An 18,342-nucleotide genomic window follows, 5' to 3' on the forward strand; every position below is an offset into this window, starting at 1 on the left:
ATACAGACTAGAAAAACAATTTTAAAAACCAATGACACTAGGATGTGGGGTTTTGTTCTGTTTTGTTTTTACAATAAACAAAACTGACAAAACTTTGGCTAGGCTAATCAAGCAAAAAGATTCAAATAAATAAAATAATGACATAAGAGATATTGCAACTGATACTGAAGAAATGGAAAAGATCATAAAATACTACTATGAACAATTACACTCCGACAAATTGAATAATCTGGAAGAAATGGATAAACTCCTACAATCATACAACACAGACTTAATCATGAAGAAATAAAAAATCTGAACAAACCAGTAACAAAAAGGTAAGAAGACTGAAACAGTAATCAAACATCTTTGAACAAAGAAAAGCCCATGACCTTCACTAGTAAATTCTATCAATAATTTAAAGAATAATTAATGCCAATTCTTGTCAAACTCTTCCAAAAAACTGAAGAGAAAGGAGCACTTCCAAATTCACTTTACAAAGCCAGCATTACCCCAATACCAAAGCCAGACAAGGACACTACAAGATAAAAGAATCACAGGCTAATATCCCTGATGAACACAGATGCAAAAATCCTCAGCAAAATACTAGGAAACCTAATTCAATAGCACATTTAAACACTCACATACCATGATCAAGTCAAATTTATCCCCGGGATTCAAGGGATGCTTCAACATACGCAAATCAACAAATGTATTATACCACGTTAACAGGATCAATATGATCACAGTTCATATGATTATCTCAATAGCTAACATCTCAATAGCCAATGACAAGCTGACATCATATTCAATGGTAAAAAGCTGGAAAGCTTTACATCTAAGATCAGGAATAAGATCAAGATGCCCATTCTCACCCCTTCTATTCAATACGGCATTGGAAGTTGTAGCCAGAGCACTTAGGCAAGAAAAAGATATAAAAGGCAGCCAAATTGGAAAAGAAGTAAAATCTCTATCTGTAGATGACATTACCTTATATACAGAAAACACCAAACGGGTGCCTTGGTGGCTCAGTCAGTTAAGCCTTTGGCTCAGGTCATGATCCTGGGGTCCTGGGATTGAGCCCCACGTCGGGCTCCCTGCTCAGCTGGGAGTCTGCTTCTCCCTCTCCCTCTGCCCCTCCCTCTGATGGTGCTCTCTCTCTAGCCCACATAAATAAATAAAATCTTCAAAAAAAAAAAAAAAATGAAGACTCCACCAAAAAGTGTTAGAATAAACAAATTCAGTAAATTTGCAGGATACAAAATCAATATACAAAAAATCAATTAATTACACTAAACAATCAAAAAATATATTAGAAAACAATCTCATTAGAATAGCTTTAAAAAGGATGAAATACTTAGGAATAAATTTAACTGAGGTGAAAGATCTATACACTGAAAACTCTAATGATATTGATGAAAGAAACTGAAAACGAAGGAAATCCTGCCATTTGCAACAACATGGATGAAACTGGAGGATATTATGCGAAGTATAATGAGCTAGACACAGATTGACAAATATCGCATGAACTCACTTATATGCGGAATCTAAAAAAGTCAAACTCATAAAAACAGAAAGTAGGGCTGGGTAGTGTGGGACACGGAGAGACATTAATAAAAGGATGCAATGTTCATATAGGATAAGTTCTGGAGATCTAATATACAGCACAGTGACTACAGTTAATAATGCCGTATTGTATACTTGCTACCTACTAAGAGGAAAAATCTTAAGTATGTGTTTTCAGGACCAAATAAAAAGGGAGTTGAGGATATGTCATGTGAGGTAATGGATATGTTAATTATCTGACTGTGGTACCCACTTCACTATATATATATGTACATATACATACATGCGTGTATATATATGTATATCAACCAAATCATCTTATTCTCCTAAATTATGTATAATTTTTTATTTGTCACTTAAACCTCAGTAAAGCTAGAGGGGGCAGGGAAGGAATCTACATAGCAGCACTATTCACAATGGCCAAAAAGCTTAAAGAACAGATGAATGGATAAACAAATTGTGGTATAATCATAATATAGACTATTCTTCAGCCATAGAAAGAAAAGAAATTCTAATACATGCTACAACATGAACGAATGCCGTAAACATTATGTCATATGTTATATATTAAATAAACCAGACACAAAAAGACAAAAACTGTATGATTCCACTTACATGAGGTGACTAGAAATAGGCAAATTCATAGACTGAAAGTAAAACAGAGGTAACCAGGAGGGGAAAGGAGGGAGTGGGAAGTTATTGCTTAATGGTACGTATTTTTTTTTTTTTTTGGAATGATGAAAAAGTTTAGGAAGCAGCAGTGATGGTTACACAACACTGCAAATGTATTTAATACCAATGAATTGTACACTTAAAAATGGATAAGATGTAAATTTTATGATACATATTTCTTTCACCACAATAAAAAAAAAGGAATGAAGTACTGATACATCCTACAACACGGATGAATCTTAAAAACATCGGCTAAGTGAAAGACATCAAATACAAAAGGCCGCATTATCTTATGATTCCATCTATATGAAATATCCAGAATAGGTAAATCCATACGAACAGAAAGCAAGATTACTGGCTGCTAGGAGCTGGATAGAGAGGAAAATGGGAGTAACTGCTTGATAGGTATAGGGGTTTCTTTTGGGGTGATTAAAAAAAGTTCTGCAACTGGGCTGTGGTGATGGTTGTACAACACTGTGAATGTACTTAATGTCAATGAATTGTATGCTTTAAAATGGTGAATTTTGGGGCACCTGGATGGTTCAATCGGTTATTTGTCAACTCTTAATCTCAGCTCAGGTCTCCATCTCAGAGTTGTGAGTTCAAACCCCACTCCATGCCCAGCTAGGTGCTGAGACTACTTTAAAGAAAAAAAAGTTAATTTTTCCACAATTTTTAAAAAGAAATCTAGAATATTAAAATGTATAATGCTTTACTGCTAGCTTTACCAATTCTGTATATATCAAAAAGTACAAAATTTTTATCAAATCTGTATGTATCTTTATGTATCAAAAGGTACAATTCTTTCAAATGTATGTGGTATAAACAAATTTTTAATAAGGTAAGCATAATTTACTTGTCACAGTAGCCAAAAAAAACTTCAAATCTATTGTATCATATATAGTAATAAGAGGACAGATCATTGAAATTTATAAATAATTAGCCACAGTTTTAACTTGCTTCTCCCCCAAACCTTTAATTAAGGTCAAATAAAATTCTTTAAAAGTTATAATTTACACTCTTCCACTCTGTGCTTGTCTCCTTGTAGAGGTGCTAATGATCAGCAAATTGACCAGGAAATTTTGTAATGAAACAAAATGCTAAGAATTTAGATAATCTAAAACCCAGGTAATCAAATGTTAGCTATAAACAATATAATGGGCTCTTCAAGTGTTTCTGCTAAAACAGTATTGATTAAACAGTCCTTTCAAAAAATCTGTCTCCTAGGATTTTGAGTAAAATTCACTACTAAGGGTAAAGACCTAAGCATAACTTTTTCTCCATAAGCTCTGGTAAGAAAACTTTAAATACCCATAACTACAGTAATTATGATTATGTAAGGTCCCAGAGGTATATCCAATTGTCTCTAGAGATGCCTCAGAATTCACCCAAACAACTAACGAAATTAGCTTAAAATGTAAATGAGAATCACAATGCACTTTCAGAAATGGGGACATACTGTATAGTGGCATAAGGCAGTTGCTTAAGCGATATATAATACTTTTTCCTCCATATTTTTTTGTTTGTTCCTTTCCAAAGTGCCTTAGTTCTTAGCTAAGGATCCTAGGATAAACAGTACCACTAAACAAGGCTGCATTCCTATTGTATGAGTTCAGCTTTATTTCCTATTCATTCATTCACTCGCCCATTTTGTCAAACAAAATTTACTACATGCCAAGTTTTGTGCTTTTCCCTGCTTTCTTACTAGTTTTACTACAAGGCAAGAACTAGTTATATAAATGACATTTCCTTCTCCTAAGAAAAAAGTAGAAAGAATAGAATACATAAGAAAATAACAGAAAATAAAAGCAGGTTTGGGGGGGGGGGGGGAATGGATACTAAATTTAGAGGCCAACTATTCAGGGTAGGATAAGAAAATAATTAGAAGCTATTAAAAGCAAACATTACTCAAAAAATAAAAAAGCGTATGGTAACATATATCCCTTTCCTATGCTTATCATTCTAAAGAAAAAAAAAAGATTGCCTAATGATTTTTAAACTATTAATAAAGGAAAAATATTCCAAATCAAAAAAATCTGGAACTTTTACTTTCTCCAAAAACTAAATAATACTCAAACAATACATAAAACCCAGTGTTCAAATATTTATTATAGTATAATATTAGGATTCAAAAACCTAACCTCAGCCCCATAACCTCCAGCACATTCTAGGGATAATGGGAAAGACAAATAGTCCTGAGGTGTAATATTAGTATCTATTACAATGATCTACTGCAAGTTTCAAAAAGAAATTATGGGTGGAGGAGAAAAAAGATTTAGGTAAGGCTCGGAGAACAAAAGTATTAAAACAGTGAACTGTCCCGCTTTAAACAAATGATTGTCTAGTGAGGAAAAGTAAAAAATAGGAAAAGTATTTGAAACTAGGCTTTAATTTGCTCTAAGAGCCTTAACAGTAAAAGGGAGTAATACGGGAGATGGAAAGTAAGATTTCTGAGTATCTGTCAATCAGAAGAGTCAATCTTTATTCTACTTACACAGAAAATTTTCACTGATCAAGATTCTATGAATACTGGGGCGCCTGGGTGGCACAGCGGTTAAGCGTCTGCCTTCGGCTCAGGGCGTGATCCCGGCGTTCTGGGATCGAGCCCCACATCAGGCTCTTCCACTATGAGTCTGCTTCTTCCTCTCCCATTCCCCCTGCTTGTGTTCCCTCTCTCGCTGGCTGTCTCTATCTCTGTCGAATAAATAAATAAAATCTTTAAAAAAAAAAAAGATTCTATGAATACTGTGCTGTATTACAAAGAGCTTAAAAAAAAAAAAGAACGACAGAATACAGCTGGTAGGAAGAAACAAGTAACTAAGAGGTACTCTGAGTCTATGAATAGGTGCAGAAATCCTATACAAATTTTCAGCAAGTAGAGCAGATCTAGGGTCTTTTAAAATTTCTGGGTGGCCAGGAAGTGATGATGAGGAGAGAAAGAAAATACCGCTAAGTTTTTCAAATCCTACACCTACCTCCTCCTCAGATTGCAAAGCCCCTCTTTCCCAATATCTAGATTAAATATCCTCTTATTGAGGGAATTATTATGCCCACAATGTCTGTTGGAAAAGAGACTTATTTTCTGCATAAAATCGTTCAAGCATACATCCTACTACTTTTCTCTTTAGGAAATACATTCTTGGGTGCCTGGGTGGCTCAGTCCATTAAGCATCTGCCTTAGGCTCAGGTCATGATCCCAGGGTCTTGGGATCCAGCCCTGCATCTGGCTCCCTGCTCAACGGGGAGCCTGCATCTCCCTTTCCCTCTACAACTCCCCCTGCTTGTTCATGCTTCCCCCACCCCAAATAAATAAAATCCTCAAAAAAACAAAAAGAATGAATTTGTTTTTGGAAATGAAGTTTGAAGAAACAAATATTCAGCTGACATCAGGAATAAGCTTGAAAATAGTACTGGATATTACCAGTATAAAAAGTGATACTGAAATAGTTACTAACCTAACTGTAGTCAAAATCCTTTAAAAAGAAGAAAGTTATGGAGAACCTAGGTGGCTCAGTCGGTTAAGCATCCGACTCTTAATCTCAGTTCAGGTCTTGATCTCATGATTGTTAAATTCAAGCCCCACCCTGGGCTCCATGCTGGGCGCAGAACTTAAAAAAAAAAAAAAGTTATGTAAAGAAGTGAAGAGGAACAAAAATGGAAGTGAAGACTCCAGCAAAACACCAAATATTACATGATAAAGTCAGAACTAGAACCTAGATCTCTTGACTCCCCGTCAAATGTACTAATACCACGTTGCCTTCCTAATGGGAAAGCAATGGAAAATTTTAAATTCCCACCTCTTAGGCATCACTTTCCCTTCAAAAACTACTCCATAAAGTTATTACATTGCTTAAAAGCACCACAGTTACTTAAATGTACCTCAAAAGCAATTTTTTTACCTGAAGAAATTGCTAACTTAATTGTTAGACACTTCAGCTCTAATAATATAACTCTATTCTAAGAAGTACTTTTAGGAAACCAATAGTTCATATGTTCCATGAGGGCAAGGATTTGTTTCGTTCACTGTTGAAACCCAAATTGCAACAGATATACAGCAGACCTTCAATATAGGTTGCTTGAATGAATGAATGAATAATTGAATGCATGCATGTCCCATTCTCTAAGGGGACAAAAGGAAAGAAGAAAAGGAATTAAAATTATTTATATTTAATCATACAACTGGGCTTGTCAAGATAGATCATATTAGTGCAATGTATTACTTCACCTATTTTCTAATTTTGATTTTTATTTTGTCCTCAATTTTAAAAGAGCAGACAAAATGTGGAAAACAGTATGGTAGTTCCACAAAAAAATTTAAAATAGAATGACCATATGATCTAGCAATTCTCTTTCTGGGTATAAATGCAAAAGAACTGAAAACAGGGTCTGGAAGAGACATTTATACACTCATGTGCATAACAGTATTTACAACAGCTAATATATGGAAACAACCCAAGCTTCTATCAGTGGATGAGTCAATAATGTAATCCACATATAAAATACTACTTAGCCTCAAAAAAAGAAGGAAAGTCTAGGGCACCTGGGTGGCTCAGTTGGTTCAGTGACTAACTCTTGCTTTCAGCTCAGTTTGTGATCTCAGAGTCGTGGGATCAAGCCTTGCGTCAGGCTGCACACTCAACACACAGAGTCAGCTTGGGATTCTCCCCCTCTCCTTCTCTCTCTCTGCCCCTCCCCCCACTCGTGCACACACAACTCTCTTTCTAAAATAGAAAAGGAAGGAAGGAAATTCTGACACAAGTTACAACCTGGATGAACCTTGATATTATGCTAAGTAAAATAAGCCAATCACAACAAAACAAATACTGTATGATTCTCCTTGTATGAAATAACTTAAGTAGTCAAAATCATAGAGACAGAAAGGAGAATGATGGCTGCCAGAGTTTGGGGGTGGGGGAGAACAGGGAGTTATTGTTTAATGGGTATAGAGTTTTCATTTTGCAAGATGAAAAGATGAATGGTCGTGATGGTTGCATAACATGAATGTACATGACTGCACACTTTAAAAATGTATAATAAAAAAGTAAATTTTATATGTATTTTACAACTTTTTTAATAGGGGGAAAAAGCCAATCCCAAAAAGTTACACACTGTATGATTCCATTTTTATAACATCCTTGAAACAACAAAAATAAAGAAATGGAGAACAGACTAGTGGTTGTCAGGAGTTAAGGAAGGCGTGAGAACGAAGTGGGTATGGGGTGCCTGGATGGCTCAGTCAAGCATCTGACTCTTGATCTCAGCTCAGGGTTTGATCTCAGGGTCATGAGTTCAAGCCCCACACTGGGCTCCATTAAAGAAGAGAAGAGAAGAGAAGAGAAGAGAAGAGAAGAGAGGAAAAAGAAAAACAAGAAAGCGGGTATGGCCATAAAAGAGTATCATAAAAGAAGATCCTTGGCGTAAAAGAATTTTTCTGTATCTTGACAATGTCAGTACCATGATTATAAATATTGCACTATATATAATTTTGCAAGATTTTACCACTGGGAGAAACTACGGAAGTGTATGGGTAATCTCTTGGTATCATTTCTTACAACTGCACATGAATTTACAATTATCTCCAAATGAAAAGTTTAATTAAGAAAAAGAGAGGGAAGTGTACCTGGGTGGCTCAGTTGGTTCAGCATCTGACTCTTGATCTTAGCTCAGGTCTTGGTCTCGGGGTCATGAGTTCGAGCCCCGCACTGGACTCCACGCTACACGTGAAGCCAACTTAAAAAAAAGAGAGAGAGAGAGCAGGCAAGCCCAGCTCCACAGTTTTAAATGTAATACTCCACACCAGAAATTTCAATCCAAGGAGTGGAAAATTATGCACATAGCTTCCAATAAACATGCATACCACAGCACTAATAGCACCTCGGTAATAAACATAATTTCTAAAAAAAAGCTCATCCCTACATTTTACCAAATGATGACAATGATAATAAAAACTACAGTAACAAGTTCCTCAAAAAGTTAAACACAGAGTCATAGTGATTCAGCAATTCCACTCCTAAATATATAGCCAAAATAATTGAATGCAGGGATTCAAACAGATACTTGTACACCAACACTCCCAATAACCAAAACATGGAAACTCTAGTAGCAACCACGGATAGATGAACTGATAAACAAAATGCGGTATAAACATACAATGACAAATTAAGCTATTAATAATAACAAAAGAGAATGAAGTTCAGATTCATGCTACAAAATAATCACAGGTAAAACACAGGTTATCAGGGCTAGTGGGAGGGAGTAAAGGATATTGCTAATGGTTAATTTTGTTTTAGGTGATACAGAAGTTTTGGGATACTGGTGATGGTTACAAAACACTGAATGTATTTAATGCTACAGCAGTGTAAACTTAAAATGATCAAAATGGTAAGCTTCATATGTATATTTTATCATAAGAAAAATGGTAATATCAGCTATAACTTATTTAGTGCTTTACTGTATGCCAGGCACTGTGTCTTTTAAATAATATATAAGAACTAACTCAGTTAAAACCCTGTTAGATGGGTACTATTCCCACTTCATAGATGACAAAATAAAGCAAGACAGTCTACATACATAACTATATACAACTAGTAACTGGTGAGCTAGAATTTGAATTTAGTCAGTCTCACTCCTGGTATTCTTACCCTATACTACTTCTACAACTTAATAAATGATTAATATCAGCAAAGAAAAGCTCAATTCATTGATCCTTATTTGGGGAATAAATGAAAAGAAGTAGAAATTTTTTAAAAGTCAAATTACCATTTAAAATTGGATGAATAAAGAAAATAGAAATATATTTCAAAAAATATGCTCAGTTTAGAGCCCATAAAGTTCACAGCTTACAAAATAAAAAGGTACCAAATTAAAGTTCTAAGAACTGTGAAGTATGATAATCAAGGCAACAATTCAGGAAAATTATACTACAGTACCACACTACCTCTTTGTCTAACAAACCTTGATGTAAAAAATATACTCAAGCAAGCAAAGTTCACAAAGAACACAAAGTATAAATGCTGTGTAACCAGCAAGAAACAACATTCTAGTATCCAGATGACCCCTTTCCCCCATTATTGCACCATTTTTTAAATATTAATATTAAGAGATAAACCACTTTCCTTGCCAGTTAATATGAGAGAAACCTCCCTTCCGAATTCTGTAAGGACTTAAGCCAGTCATGGAACATACATCTAGTATTTTGATAGTGATTAAAAAAGAAAAAAAAAGCTAATATTCAAAAGAAAATCTGGTACATTTAATATCCTCGTTGGGAGGATGGGGTCCCTATGGGGTCCCACTGATGAAATAAACTATTCCATTCTAAAAAAATAATCCCATTCCACTAGTTGTTCAGATTTGTATCCACTATATTTCACTTCACATTGAAGTCGGAAAGAGGTAATGAGGGATACAACATACCACTACTTCCATGTAGAACATTTTGTACCACTCAGGTTTCCAATGAAGGAAAAGCATGAACCTGATATCAAAAATCTCATTAACCATGCAGCAACTTCAAAGGCATACCTCAGTACAGAATGACAGACCATACTAGAATAGTTTCCATATACAACTTCCAAGTTACTGTGAAATTGGCTACTTTCACCTTAGAGAAAGCCAACAAAACCCTGGAACATATTTTGCAGCCCATCCTCTATCACTGAATAATCTAATCACAGAACTAGAAAGTGATGGGCAGCAGCTTTTTCTGCCCACTGGTCCTGTCCTTGTGCTTTAATAAAACCACCCTCTTGCACCCCCCCAAAAAAGAACTAGAAAGTGATGCCCCTAGATTTCAACTATTACACCCTACTCCCCGTGGCCCTCAGAATGTGAAAACTTATATTCTAATTTTTAACAACCTCAAAGGTCCATAGCAGATACGAAGTTAATCTGAAAAGGGTTAACAATCTCTACACTTCATATGTGGTTGTGAGAACTGAATAGGCTAAGTAAGAGAGACAAACCACCAAGAATTAATTTAAATCACGCCCTGTAAGGCTGGTGATAGACTAGGATCACTAGTTAGAAAGCTTAGCCAGATACCACACACCCAGTAGCGGTAGTCATACTTGAAGATTCTGAAGTTTCTGATCACAACAAACACTAATAAGAAGCATTAAAAAGCCACTTTAATATTATTTCATCCTCAATTTCTGCATTTCCCTTTGCCATTTTTTTATTTGGAAGACAGGGTACCCACAGTATAAAAAAGAATTAGCTAAGTATAAATTTAACTTTTAAAATAAATGGCAGAAGCCCTGGCTCATAATCATATGATGAACTGGAAAAGTATGCAAATACAATAAATAACCAATACCTAATCTTCTTTCATTAAGCAATATAAAGAATCAAACCAAATACAAGATTTCAAAATATATGATGGGTTCAATTCTTTATATTACCAAATAAAAATCATTTAATACATTCTTAAAGGTCTCCAAAGATGAAGATCTCCTACAAGGGTTTCTTTAAATGTTTAACAGTCCTTAAGGTCTAGAAATCAATTGTATTTACGGAATGTCAAAAGACATCATCTATTTTTGTTCTCCACAATGGTAATATCCAACACTTTGCTGCAAATCCTTATTATTAATTCAACTCTGACTAATCCAGGTTAAATAATTCTTATTCAGGGGCGCCTGGCTGGCTCAGTTGGTTGATCTTGGGGTTTTAAGTTTGAGCCCCACACTGGGTTTACAGGTTGCTTAAAAATAAAATCTTTAAAAAAAATAATTCTTATTCATTAAACTTTTCCATAAAGGACCCATTTTCTAATTTCTGATCATTTCGTGGAGACTTTACTAGAGTCCACACAATTTTTTCATATCCTATCTAGCATAAGCAGCTCAAAATTAGATACAATACTAATAAAGTATTTACATAATAATTACAATTATTACCATGTGATATGTAATATATACCTATAAAGCATTATTGTTTAAGCATCAAAGAGCATTCCTATAATAAGGTTTCTGCTACATTTCTGAATTGTTTGTATAATTTTATTAACAACTATAATGAATCAGTTTTTTGTTTTAAATAACAATTAGCTACATGATTTGTATTGTTACCTTCTGAAGTTTCTCATTTTACAAAAAAGGAAATCAGGAAAAGTAAAGATTCTCCCAAGGATTCCATGGCAATTTACAGCTTTAGAAGAATTTTCACAACTCTCATCTTGTAATCTTTTCAAAAACTCTAAGGTAGATGAGACTTAAAGTTTAAAGGGCATTTTGGTATATCAAAAAGTACCCTGTATGGGATATCAAAGTTAGTGAGTACAAATACAGGTTCCACCACCTTGTAAATTCCTCAACTGTCATTTAACTTTCCTAGACTAAAATCTCTCATGTCACAAGAGAAAAAATACCATTTACCTCAATACTGTAGAGATGAATGGGTAAAGTACATAAATATTACACTCAAATAATAACGCATCCAGGCAAATATAAAAACAAGACTCAAATCTAGGTCTTACTTGTAGATACAACTATTCTACTGCTTCCCTTCCACTGAAAAATTTCTCAAAGAGGAGTCTATGGTTGCCGTCTCCATTCGCCAACCTCACATTCTCACTCCATCCCTCACCTGATACGTCTCTACAACCTATCTTCTATTCCCACTGAGGCCACACTCAACAAGGCCATCACTGAAATCTTTCTCACCAAATCTAGCAGATACAAGTCAGTGATTGCCAAATATTTATCTCTCACTGAACTCCATAACCTATAATTACTATAACCTATCACCAAGTGTAAAGTCTCTACACAGATGTCTAATTGGCACTTCAAACTTAACAAAACAGAACTCATGATTTCCCACAAAACCTCTTCTCCCCTCCAGACTTACCCATTTCAGTAAACTGCACTATCAATCTTCTAATTGCTAAAGTCCTAGGATTTCTCTCACTGGTCATAATTCAGTCAGCAAGTCCTACTAACTCAGTCTTCAAAACACGGCCCAAATCTACCCATTTCTCTCCTGTATTACTTTCTGGTTCAAGCCAGAAAATAAAATCTCTCTCACCTGTCCTAAATACAATAGCCTACAAAGGTCTCCTTGGTTCCGTCTTTGTTACCCAACTACCCCACTCCTTATCCTCAGAATCCAGAATCCATTCCCCACACAACAGCCACAGTGATCTTTATCGAAAGGTATTCCCTTGAGCCCTCCAATAACTTTCTTTTATAGCTAGGAAACCCTTACTCTGGCTTACAAAACCTTAAATGACCTAGCCCCTACCTCTGGCCTCATCTTATACCACTCTCCCCCCTGGCACACTACATTCCACCTATCTGCTCCTCCTAACACTCCAAAAGCTCAAATGCCTTTATGTCACCTGGTTTCCCAAAGCCTGGAATGCTCATCCCTCTGATAATCACCCACTACAGGTTCCCTCTTCACAGGCTGATCTTCAACTTCAAGGTCACCTACTCAAAGAATCCTTCTCTGCCCACACAATCTAAAGCATCTCCTAACTCAACTCACTCCTTATCACATTTTACAGCACTTGTCCATGATTTTTTTTTCTTTGTTTACTACTGGTCTTTTCCCACTAGAATGAAAGCTTCTGAGAGCAGAGACATTGCCTTCTTTACTCCAATATTCCTAGCACCTAAAATAGCAATTGGCACACAGTAGCTGTATTCAATAAAGTATTAGCCAAAAAAATGAATGGGGAATTACTACTCACACTTCATAAGAAGTTCAGAGGCAGAAATTAATTTCCCTGACCTCCCCAGACTCCTGACACTAACTCCTTCATTCTCACTTATTAATGTTTTTATTACAGTACCTGTCACAATTTATTGCATTTATCTGTTTACATGTCTGCCTTCCCCTCTTGCACAGTGAAACTTCTTAGGGTCAGGAAGCCTTCAGAATCCATTTTTGGATCACAACACCAAGCACGGTTTGGATGCAAAGTAGGAGCTCAAAAACCTTTGCTGGATGTGGAAGAGGAGAACAGCTAACATGCACTGAGTACTTACTACATGCAAAGAACATTTCCTGTGAATTATCTCTTTAATCTTTACAATAATCCTGGGAGACAGTTAAATTATTTCCTACATTTTGGAAATGACAAAACACCCAGGGAAGTTATAAATAACCTGCCTGAGTTAACTATATTTAAAAGTGGCAAACTAATCTACCTAATCAACCTACTCTGCCTAACACCCAAGTCAATGCTCTTATCCACAACCCTGCCTCCATGAACCATAAGCTGTACTCAAATGCACAGTACTACTCAAATGCCAAAACCAGGAGTTTCAACACTGATAATACATCGTACTTAACAACAATGTTGAAAATATTATGAAAGAGTCAAAAAATGGGGAAGAACATAGAGCCTTGCTACATACTGGAAGCAATAAAGCCAACTGATTAAAATTGGAATTCTTCCCCAAACACTCAGAACATTTCTGAGTCGAAAAATGTCAATAAAACAAAACTGGTAAGTGAAAAAAAAAAGTGATAAAATGGGAAAAGTTCCCAACATATGTTACTGATACAGCCCTTAAGAAAATGATACAGTTGATAACTGAGAAGAGGCAACACCTAAATTTTTAAGACAGGCATTCTCAAGCCTTCATAGCATCTTAACTGCTATAAACACAAAACACACGTCAAATCAGTTTGTTTTTAAAAAAATTATTTTGGATATACAAACACAGGCAACACTTTGTACAATTTACACTACCTTTTCCCCCTAGCATGTAGGCCAACTTTTAGTAAAATCACATGGAACCTGGTCTAACTGCCACATCCCACTGACCAACTTTCCTGACGAAAAAAACAGACAAATATCATCACATGAAGCAGAGCTGGAGGAAAAGCCAGTGGAGCTGACTACACAACTGGTCTCTTGTTATGCCTAATGCAAATCTTCCTATAATGACTTCCAAAGTGATAAACAGATGCCGACTGTTGTGTGCTGAGCTGCTACGTTAGGCCTTTCCAATAGTTATCAAGTCCACTTTGGCCATTTAAAGATCGTTCAGTAATGTTTGTAAAATTCACAGAACTGGACATCTAAAAGAGGGTGAATTTTATTGAGTGTAAACTATACTCAATAAATTTGACTTTGTAAAAAGCTGATAAATATCATAAACATGACCAAAAAAATGTTTTTACTCCTCAGTAAAAATTATCTGAATTTATTTTGTCAAATCTCTGAAATATAAAGTCAAGTGCTCAGGATTTAAAAAACAAAGAGCTGAGGAGCGCCTGGGTAGCGCAGTCGTTAAGCGTCTGCCTTTAGCTCAGGGTGTGATCCCGGCGTTCTGGAATCGAGTCCCACATCAGGCTCCTCCGCTGGGAGCCTGCTTCTTCCTCTCCCACTCCCCCTGCTGTGTTCCCTCTCTCACTGGCTGTCTCTCTGTCAAATAAATAAATAAAATCTTTAAAAAAAAATAAATGTTAAAAAATTAAAAATAAATTAAAAAAATAAAAAAGAGCTGGAGGGAAGACACTGAACCTATATGTATTATACATACTGTATTTTTTTAAAAGATTTATTTATTTATTTGAGGTGTGGGGGGACACAAGCAGGGAGGAGGGGCAGAGAGAAGGAGAAGGAGACCCCCTTGCTGGGCAGGGAGTCCAATGTGGGACTCTATCCCAGGACCCAGAAATCATGACCTGAGCCAAAGGCCAGTGCTTAACTGACTGAGCCTCCCAGGCACCCCATATATACTGTATTATTGTACAAAATTAAGCTAGAGAAAAGCTTTTTAAGAAAATCGTAAGGGAAAATACACTTAAAGTACTGTATCATAAAAAAATCCACGTGTAAGTAGACCTACACAGTTCAAATCCGTGTTGTTTAAGGGTCAACTGTATTCTGAAGGTTCAAGTATCAAGATGTCAATCGAGAGGCACCTGGGTGGCTCAGTCGGTTAAGCGTCTGCCTTCTACTCAGGTCATGATCCCAGGATCCCGGGATCGAGCCCCATGTTGGGCTCCCTGCTCAGGAGGCAGCCTGCTTCTCCTTCTCCTCCCTGCTCATGCTCTCTGTCGCTCTCTCTGCTCTCTCTCGCAAATAAATAAATAAAATCTTTTTAAAAAAGGTATCTATCGAACACCTGCTTATCTAGTTTCCAAGGTCGGTGGATGCTAACCAGCAATGCAAAAAACCAGCAATCTGTTTCCTCACCAAAGTGTAGCCTCAAGCTATCTGCAACCCAGCTTCTATTACAAAAGTGGTTGAGAGAAATGACATTTGGGTGAGATCTACAAAATGTGCTCTGTATCCATCTACTCCTCTAAGTTATACTTCTGAATCAAGTAATCATCCAATCACATTACTCTTGCCCAGAAGTCACAAACTTGAACATGTGAAGCAGCCTTTGGAAAGACAAAAAGGCTGTTACTGTGTTGAGCCAAAAACTGCTTAAAAGATTAACAATTCAAATTTTAAAAACACACTCTGTTAAATAGTGCTGTACTAACTGGCTATGCATATAAAAAATTAAATTAGATCCCTGCCTCACATCATACACAATAAAAACTTTTCTTCCAGGCAGAATCAAGACCTAAATGTTAAATTAAAAAAAAAAACAAAAACTTTTTTTTTTCTTAAAGATTTTATTTACTTACGAAAGAGAGAATCTGAGGCAGACCCTGCACTGAGCACAAAGCCCAACACAGGGCTCTATCCCACAGGCTCAAGATCATGACCTGAGCCGAAACCAAGAGTCAAATGCTTACCCAAATGAGCCACCCAGGTGACCCTTCAAAAACTTTTAGAAAAAAATATGGGAAACTCTTAATGACCTTGGGGCATGGAGTAGATTTCTTAAGACACAAAAGACACAAATGATTAAGGGAAATAGTGATAGATTTAATCATCACTTCTATTCAACAAAACCATATAAAAAGTTAACTGATAAACCACATACACTAGAAGAAAATATTTGCAATTCACTTAACAGACATTACCAAAATAGGTAATAAACTCCTAAAATCAATTTAAAAAGGCAAAGCAAGGGTGCCTAGGTGGCTCAGTTGGTTAGGTATCCAACTCTTGATTTGGGTTCAGGTCATGATCTCAGGGTTATGAGATCAGCCCCATGTGGGGCTCTGCACTGGGTGTGGAGCCTGCTTGGGATTCTCCCTCTCTCCCCTCTCCCCTTCCCCACAAACTCCCACACCCTCACCCCTGCCCTGCTGGTGGCGCAAACGTGCACACTCTGCCTGCACACTACCTCTCCCTCAAAAAATAAAACCACAAAGCAATAGGCATTGGGGGGCGGGGGTTGTAGCAGATAGTCAAATTCAAGGAATGGAAATCTGAACAGTCAATATTTGAAAAAATGCTCAATTTCATAATCACTCGAGAAAAATCTTAATTAAAAATTAAGATGATGTGATATCTTCTTGTCTATAAAAATCTCATCTGATTTGTAAACATGTAAAAAATCTGACAATGCCATGGATCACAGGAGTTGGAAACAGCAAATTCTCATATTCTCGTGCTAAAACAAAGTGACACAATTTTGGAGAGTAATCTGGCAATATCTGACAGAGTTTAAAGTTCCCATAATATCTATAACCTCCAACCCAACAACTTCACTTCTGGGTAATTTTCACCATAGAATTTCAATTCGAACTTAGTAATCAATCATAGGGGGCCTCTAGCTGACTCATAACAGCATGTGACTCCAGATCTTGGGATCATGAGTTCAAGCCCCAAATTGGGTGCAGAGATTACTTAAAAATAAATAAATTTACAAAAAACAAACTTAGTAAACCACATATGTACACGTACACAAAAAGAAACAAAAATTTCACAAAACATTTTATCCATACTGCCTACAATACAAACTGATACTTTCTATCCTATTTTAATTCCTAAACTGATTTCACAACCCATTAACGGCTTCCAACATGCAGTTTTAAAAACTTGCCAAAGATCTTAAATATGTGCACAAGGATTCCTAATAAGGAATGTTCAATGTAGTATTGTTTTTAAAAGAGAAAAAATTGGAAACAACCTAAATACCTATCAAGATGATGATAAATTAAAAATGGCTGTATTCATTTAATAAAATAATGTAACTGTACCCCAGATAAAAGTGATGACTATAATTAGGTTGAAACATATGAAACTGTCATTTCTGTAGGTCAAAAATGGTAACGTACAGGAATTTCATATGAATCGAAAATACGTGTTTCAAGAAAAACAAGTTACGGAATAGGTAAAATATAGTTTACACCAAGTTTGAAAATACACAAAATATTATGATTTGCTTATGAATATTTCTATGTAGTAATTACATAAAGCAGGCATTAGCAATGATCAACACCAAATTCACGATAGTCGGTTCTGGAAACAAAGTGAAATGCAATCCAAGAAGGTGCCTGAAGTGTATGTGCAATTTTTTCCTTAAAAATAAAAGGAAAGTATGAGAAAATGTTAAGATTTGATACAGCTGTATGGTGGATATATGAATGTTAATTATATTGGTCTCTGTAGTCTCCTGAATGTCTGAAATATTTTAAGGAAAAAAATCTATTACCCAAATAAAACACATCTGCAACCTAAATTCAAACCAAACCCCATGCAAAATTTCTTTCATTAGCTTGAAATGTTAATGCTTAGTCCTCACCCTTTAACTAGAGCCTCTACAAAAACAAGCAAGCAAACAAACAGCTTTTATGTACTTCCCAACTTACATAGTTCTTTAAAATCTGTCAAGAAAGATTTACCCCTGGAAAATTGGGTCTTGTTTCTTCTCCCAGTTTAGTGCTATGTATTTTACCATATTTCCATCTTTACCTTTGTTGCCAAGAAAACTCAAATCCAAATTTTATTCTTAGTCATTGAATTATGCTTCTTTCTTTTCCTCCTTTCCTTCTTATATTTTATTACACTTCTGGATGACATAGGATATAAATAAATTCCAAACAAATTAAAAGTAACCTGCCTGTTCCACCACGCTAAAGAGTTTTCACCACACCACTTTCTTCCATGACCAAAGGAATGAGTGTATAAATACAATTATGCATAATATGCTCACTAAACTAAGATTTCAGGGCATACAGGATTAAAGTGAATATGCTGCCAGTGAAAAATAATTAGCTAATATACTAACAAAAGAAATGCATACAAATGGCCAAATT

General features: G+C 35.8%; 1 protein-coding gene across 24 annotated transcripts in view; it reads right to left on the minus strand.

Annotated features, from left to right (window-relative positions):
• Positions 1-18,342, minus strand: part of ADIPOR2 (adiponectin receptor 2) — an 84,780-nt gene that overhangs the window by 59,767 nt on the left and 6,671 nt on the right. For 9 of the 24 annotated variants that reach the window (XM_048216837.2, XM_057303191.1, XM_057303185.1 and 6 more), the window contains exon 2: positions 7,838-7,947. The exons of 7 other annotated variants lie outside the window; for them this stretch is intronic. The gene's annotated coding sequence lies outside the window, so the exon portion shown is untranslated. Of the gene's footprint in view, positions 1-4,711; positions 4,912-5,672; positions 5,826-7,837; positions 7,948-18,342 lie in introns of all 24 variants that reach the window. 8 more of the 24 variants (XM_057303196.1, XM_057303189.1, XM_057303195.1 and 5 more) reach the window with 3 other exon arrangements.

Source organism: Ursus arctos, unplaced genomic scaffold (genome assembly GCF_023065955.2).
Source record: "Ursus arctos isolate Adak ecotype North America unplaced genomic scaffold, UrsArc2.0 scaffold_26, whole genome shotgun sequence".
NCBI lineage: Eukaryota > Metazoa > Chordata > Mammalia > Carnivora > Ursidae > Ursus > Ursus arctos.